The sequence below is a fragment of the Oncorhynchus masou genome, unplaced genomic scaffold (genome assembly GCF_036934945.1).
Source record: "Oncorhynchus masou masou isolate Uvic2021 unplaced genomic scaffold, UVic_Omas_1.1 unplaced_scaffold_2922, whole genome shotgun sequence".
In the NCBI taxonomy this organism is placed as follows: Eukaryota; Metazoa; Chordata; class Actinopteri; order Salmoniformes; family Salmonidae; genus Oncorhynchus; species Oncorhynchus masou.
In genome coordinates this window covers 33,241-40,327 of record NW_027009343.1, presented here as the reverse complement: position 1 = coordinate 40,327, position 7,087 = coordinate 33,241, and the positions used below count along the sequence as shown (strand labels likewise).

General features: G+C 42.1%; 1 pseudogene; it reads left to right on the top strand.

Moving 5' to 3' along the window:
- The first annotated feature begins 624 nt into the window (after positions 1–624).
- Positions 625–7,087, top strand: LOC135534016 (ly6/PLAUR domain-containing protein 6-like; annotated as a pseudogene).

The following is a 7,087-nucleotide window of genomic DNA, read 5'->3' as shown; positions in this document are numbered from 1 at the left end:
GGGAATAGGGATAGTTAGTAGTTACAATGTGTTTTCAATGGGAGGGAAATAGGGATAGTTAGTAGTTACAATGTGTTTTCAATGGGAGGGGAATAGGGATAGTTAGTAGTTACAATGTGTTTTCAATGGGAGGGGAATAGGGATAGTTGGTAGTTGTAGACAATAATAGATGATTTAGTAGCATATTATTAATACAGACTTAATATCATTTAATAGATATAAACTAGAATATATTATTTAGATTTAATACAGATTTAATAACATGTAATATATATAATATGTCGTTCCTCAAAGTAATCCTTTACCCCGTTCAAGCAACCTGAGAAAAGCCTTCATCAATCCATCACTGTATGTAGACTGTGATCCGAGCTTCATGGGATTCACTATAGGGTTAGTTACTGGATGCCAGTCGGTGTCTGGATGACATCTAGCTAATGAAGCAAAGCACAGCGCATACAACAGCATGCGTGAGATACAGACAACTGATCACCTACTCCAGATGTACTGATCGATCTCTCTCAATCCATCTCTGTCTTTCTCTCTGTCGCTGTCTCCCTCCAACTCTGAGGATGTTTACCTTTAATATTTTATTCACTGATTGATTTTCCTCAACAGTGTCCTGGACGTTGACCAATCAGACAGCTGCATGTGGAAGGTCTCAGCCAATGATGGAGGCCTGGCCAGCAGCCTGGGTCCTACTTTTAATGCTAATCGTTGATTGGCTGGAAGCGGCTCAATCGCGGGACTTCACTGTGAAGGACATCATCCTTCTTCCATCCATCAAGTATGAATACAATGTATTGGAAATGTATTTTTGTATCAGATTGTGGTGGATGGAGTCGCACCTTTCTTTCCTTCTGGTTGAGTCTGCTGGCAATGTCTCCGTGACCTTTGAAATGAGTCATCAATACTGTGATGTGACCATTATAACAGCCAAGAGAAAAGGCATCCATCCATGACCCTCTGATCCAGAGTTCTTATGGGGCACACAGGGGCTCGTTCCCCCTCAGATTTGTCCTGTAAATGTTTGTTTTTAAATATATATTATTGTAATTTTATATTATTATGATAATTTTTTTCGTTCTTCTTTTATGAATTTGTCTTTAGCTCGCCCAGATAGGTTCCCAATCTCCAAACCTCATAACTAGACACCAAGAAGCCATTTCAGGCTACCAATCAAATTAGAGTCGCTATTTATAAAACAAGCTGTAGAAAGTTGGTTTCAATTTCAGTTTAATCCCCCAGAAAAGACAGAACAAATATGACAACAAATATTAAGGTTAAACTCAAAATATGGTAATTGATAAAAATAAATAAAAAATTGAGAAATAAATAACCCCCCCCAAAACTGGTTCTAAATCATGTCATAAATAGGACTGGTGGAGTTACGTCACGCAGCCAACAGAAACATCTGGAAATGTCTGCTCTACTCAAAATTACAAACAAGTAATTGCAGCATTACCTGCAAAAACAGAAGAGGCAAGTGGAAGGGGGGAGAAAGTAAGGAACGTTCTCTCAGCATTAAAGAACAACATTGGTCAAAGACAATTGTGATAAATGTAAAAAATATAGCAGTTTTATTTAAGGACCAAAAATGGACAGCTGCTCCATATAGATTACAAAATAGTTGGGGAGAGACTTCAATGTACTGATTCCATGGCACATGGTTTATAAAACAACGCTGGATTCAAAACTTAGATTATGATACAACATTCTTGCAACCAATAACATTTTATCTATGTGTGGGATACAACCATCCCAGCTCTGCAGATTTTGCTGCGAAGAGACAATCATTAGCTCATTTGTTTTGGTACTGTCAATATGTAGCTTGTTTTTGTTCACAGGTTCAGGAATGGCTGAAGAATTGCAACATTTGGAGCTAACTCTGCAAATAGCACTGCTGGGGGATTTAAAATGTCATAGTCAATCGATAAATAATATTTAAATTGAACCTTTATTTAACTAGGCAAGTCAGTTAAGAACAAATTCTTATTTACAATGACGGCCTACCCCGGCCAAACCTGGACAACGCTGGGCCCTATGGGACTCCCAATCACGGTTGGATGTGATACAGCCTGAATTCGAACCAAGGACTGTAGTGACATCTCTCTTGCACTGAGATGCAGTGCCTTAGATCGCTGCGCCACTCAGAAGCCCTATATAATAATACTCTTAGCAAAAATCTTTATCTTTAACTTACGATCTGTATAAACTATGAGAATAGAAAGGTTCAGAACTTTTGTGAAACATCACAGCACAGTTGAACAATATATAAGCAAATCAAAATCCAAACAGAGATAGATGGGAGGGGTTGAGTGGAGCTTAATGGTGGGACTGAAGGGTGGGATTGTAGAATAAAGGCTGTTTCAGGTGTTTGAAAAAGGCAAAATTCTTGAAAGGCTTGGCCCTTTGCCAAACACCCCCCCCCCCCCAGCCTTCCTCACATACTTTGTGCCCCCTCAGATCTTTGAGGTGCATGCCGCCCCTGCTCTGATCCCCAGACAAAGGTGACATGGCCACAGCTAGTAATGGTCACAGTCAGGCCTCTCTCCACCCTGCCTTCATCTTTGAAGGTACTTTCCATATCTAGATGAAGACATTATAATAAAACAATATGTATCCACAATGCCAGTGTAGAGACATCTTCCTCATCCACTCAGAACTTGTACCACTGTGTGACACAGTCTCTGGCCTACTGGGCGGCAGGGTAGCCTAGTGGTTAGAGCTGACAAGGTACAAATCTGTCGTTCTGCCCCTGAACAGGCAGTTAACCCACTGTTCCTAGGCCGTCATTGTAAATGAGAATTTGTTCTTAACTGACTTGCCTGGTTAAACAAAGGTAAAATTGAAAACCATCTGCGGTGTTGGGTATCAGTAAGATGTATGCGAGTTTCCAGACGTGACTTCCTGTTTCCCACCCCTTTCTCTCTGTGAAACTGAGTCGCATTCTGTCCCTCAGCCGTCAGTTCCTCAGACGACAGTACAGTATACTGGTCCACAGGGAGACCTGGGCTCACCGCCGCGCGAGAAGGATGGAAACGCACAGTAGCTCTAAGAGGCAGAGGCACGTACGAGGTCAGACCCCTAATGGTTCCACCTTCCCCTCCTCTACTCCCCTCCATCTCCCTGCAGTCAAACACTGAAATCTCATCTAATGTCTTTTACCTCAGCTCTCTTGGCACAATCTGCCTTCAACATCTGATAAGCCAAGAGCTCCTATATCAGGTTTATGGTTGTTCATTTCATAGCGATACCTGAGCTGAATTCCCCAAGAAATGGGTGTCTGTTTGGACCCACGCCCCGGCATGTACAGGGGGATAGGATGACCTGGACCAGCCCTGGGGGCTTGGGGTATGGAGGGTGGATTAGAGGGAGTATGTGTGTGTTAGTGTGTGTGTGTGTGTGAGAGTGTAGTGTGTGTGTGAGTGTGTGTGTGAGAGTGTGTGTGTGAGAGTGTGTGTGTGAGAGTGTGTGTGTGTGTGTGCGTGTGTGTGTTTGTGTGAGTGTGAGAGCGAGTGTGTGTGTGTGAGACTGGCAGGCAGGCAGACTTTTGTTCGCTGAGTGAAGTTTGGATGACCCTAAGACCTGTAGCTGTCTTAGGATGTGTCCCAAATGGTACGTTATTCGCTTTATAGTGCACTACTACCCCACGGGCCTTGATCAAAATTAGTGCACTATACAGGGAATAGGGTGCCATTTGGGATGCACTATATCCAATGGGAGGCCTGATTCCCAGTGTTCTTAGTACTAACATAATGGTTGCCAATTGAACAAACCAGACAAGCCTACTGTTTGATCACGGCAGATGGTCTCCATGCAAAGTTTCGTGACCATTCTATTCTAGAATCTAGATGGTTGAACTGATGGTTCATTAATTCAATTCAAACTGTATTGTCTCTCATAATAGAACACTTAACAAAGACACACAGAGTGAGTGTATTTAAATGTCCTGTATGTACTGTAGTTAAATGTCCTGTGTAGTGTAGTTAAATGTCCTGTGTGTAGTGTAGTTAAATGTCCTGTGTGTAGTGTAGTTAAATGTCCTGTATGTACTGTAGTTAAATGTCCTAAATGTTAAATGTCCTGTATGTAGCAGCAACATCAATCCTTTGTTTGCTGTTATAGCTCTGAGGACTAATGTCGCTGTAGCTCTGAGGAGTTACATATCGCTGTAGCTCTGAGGACTACATATCGCTGTAGCCTGAGGACTACATACTGTAGTTAAATGTCTCTAGGACTATGCTTAGCTCTGAGGATACATATCGCTAGCTCTGAGGACATCAATCGCTTAGCTCTGAGGACTACATATCGCTGTAGCTCTGAGGACTACATATCGCTGTAGCGCTGAGGACTACATATCGCTGTAGCTCTGAGGACTACATATCGCTGTAGCTCTGAGGACTACATATCGCTGTAGCTCTGAGGACTACATATCGCTGTAGCTCTGAGGACTACATATCGACTACATATCTGTAGCTCTGAGGACTACACATCGCTGTAGCTCTGAGGACTACATATTGCTGTAGCTCTGAGGACTACATATCGCTGTAGCTCTGAGGACTACATCGCTGTATCTGAGGACTACATAGTGCTGTAGCTCTGAGGACTACATATCGCTGTAGCTCTGAGGACTACAACAATATCGCACAAGCTCTGAGGAGTCAAATGTACAATTTGCATATTTCTTCTATAGCTCTGAGGACTACATATTGAGTAATGACAATGTATTGATTCAGGGAAGTGTTTTTTCATTTTGGGACATGTTATTAAATCTACAACAACTCAAAAATATGCATTTCTTCTATTTTGAGTAATCAATGTATTGATTAGATGGTGAATAATAGACTTGTGCTCGTGTCCTCTTGTCTCCACAGCCACACCTCATCCTGGAGGGTTCAAGTGCTTCACATGTAAAGATGCACCAGACAACTACGAATGCAATCGCTGGGCTCCGGACGTATACTGCCCACGAGGTAATTACAGTAAGGTATTTCTGGTATGTACAGCCTGCTCTGTATCTACCATCAAACCCTGTTCTTCAGACCCTCTCGACTCCGTCCACAGCAGAAATATAAATGACAGGAAAATACCAGGCTGTAAAATGAAGGGTTATCAATGTTGTCTTTGCTGGTTTCTGTATCTTAAACATGGTGTATTTCACTTAAGCTGTACATGTTTAGATAAGAAATTGAATTGGCAGGTTGTATAATTCCACAGGCTCTCTTCTTTTATATAGATATATGGTTGTCTACTAAATGTCTGAAATCATTGTGAAGTTATTTGTTGCCTTAAAGATTTGATCTTAAAAGCACATTCTTTGAGTTATTAACAAATGATAAATAGTAGTTTATCACATGAAATGTGAGGATTGGTTTAAATCACTGGAATCCATCTGAACCTTGGGCTCTTTCAGTGTTACCGTCCACTTCAGTAAGAAGTAGATTGTTAACACATGATATTCATGGGAATTAATGACATTGCTGTTGAAAAGTAAGCTACATTTGTGTTGATATTAACTGACATACAATAAATGTGAAAGTGATGTGTTTTTATCACCGTTCAACTTATTGCTCATTGGTCCGTTATTTCTCAGGATTCCATAGTGTCTGAACGTCAGATGAAATGTATCCATCTCTCAGCTGTAAATATTGCAGATTGCACCTTTAACAACAGTGTGTCTGACAGAGACCAGGTACTGCTACACCCTCCATGTGTTGGACGTGCAGGGGAACACTGTGTCTGTGACCAAACGCTGCGTGGCCCTGGCCCACTGTCTGTCTCCAGGCTGCTCCCAGGACAACCATGAAGGATACAAGGTCATTCCAGAAGCCTCTTTCCTTTGAATAACATTACATTTCTGACACGGCTGCTGAAGCAACTCCTAAATGTACAAGTGCATTTCATTTACCAGGTGAGGGACTAACTAGGGGCCGTTATCAACGGGGACACACATACAGCATGTATGGAAAGAAAGATGATGTTTTAAACTTTTATTTGTAATATTTGCAGTTCAGAATGTGGCTCTCTGCTCTGTGGTGTCTGGTGTGATTTACCACACTGTCATGGTAATCCCCAGGCCCTGGTTTAGAATGATCTCACTTGGATAAGAATCTGTTCTCTTCTCAGCAGTTGTTATTTGAATGTCTTTCTGGAAATTCCTCTGTCTGTGTTCTGTTTGTGGAATGTCTGTAGTCTGTCTGTGTTCTGTCTGTAGTTTGTCTGTGCTGTGTTCTGTCTGTAGTTTGTCTGTGTTCTGTCTGTAGTCTGTCTGTGTTCTGTCTGTAGTTTGTCTGTGCTGTGTTCTGTCTGTAGTCTGTCTGTATTCGGTCTGTAGTCTGTCTGTGTTCAGTCCGTAGTCTGGGCTGTGTTCTGTCTGTCTGTTCTGTCTGTGTTCTGTCTGTAGTTTGTCTGTGTTCGGTCTGTAGTCTGTGCTGTGTTCTGTCTGTAGTTTGTCTGTTCTGTGTTCGGTCTGTAGTCCGTCTGTGTTCTGTCTGTAGTTTGTCTGTGCTGTGTTCTGTCTGTAGTTTGTCTGTTCTGTGTTCTGTCTGTAGTTTGTATGTGTTCTGTCTGTAGTCTGTCTGTGTTCTGTCTGTAGTCTGTCTGTGTTCTGTCTGTGTTCTCTCTGTGTTCTGTCTGTGTTCTGTTTGTAGTCTGTCTGTGTTCTGTCTGTAGTTTGTATGTGTTCTGTCTGTAGTTTGTCTGTGTTCTGTCTGTGTTTTGTCTGTCTTTGGCTGTGTTCTGTCTGTAGTTTGTCTGTGTTCTGTCTGTATATTTAGATTTTTGCTGGGAGCACCATTTCATCTATTCAAATTGTGTGTGCGTGTTAACGTACTAGGTGAATAAAGGTGATTCTATCTCTACTCCTGATTCCAGGTCTGCACTGCTTGCTGTGAAGGAAACATCTGTAACATGCAGTTGCCAAGAAACAAGACAGACACCATCTTTTCCACCACCTCTCTCCTCCACAGCAGTAACGGTCTACTCACACACTACTGGCTGCTCACTGGCTGTCTGAGCTCTACCGTCATCAGCGTCATGCTATCCAACAGTCTGTGACATCTAACACTCCTACCGTCATCAGTGTCAT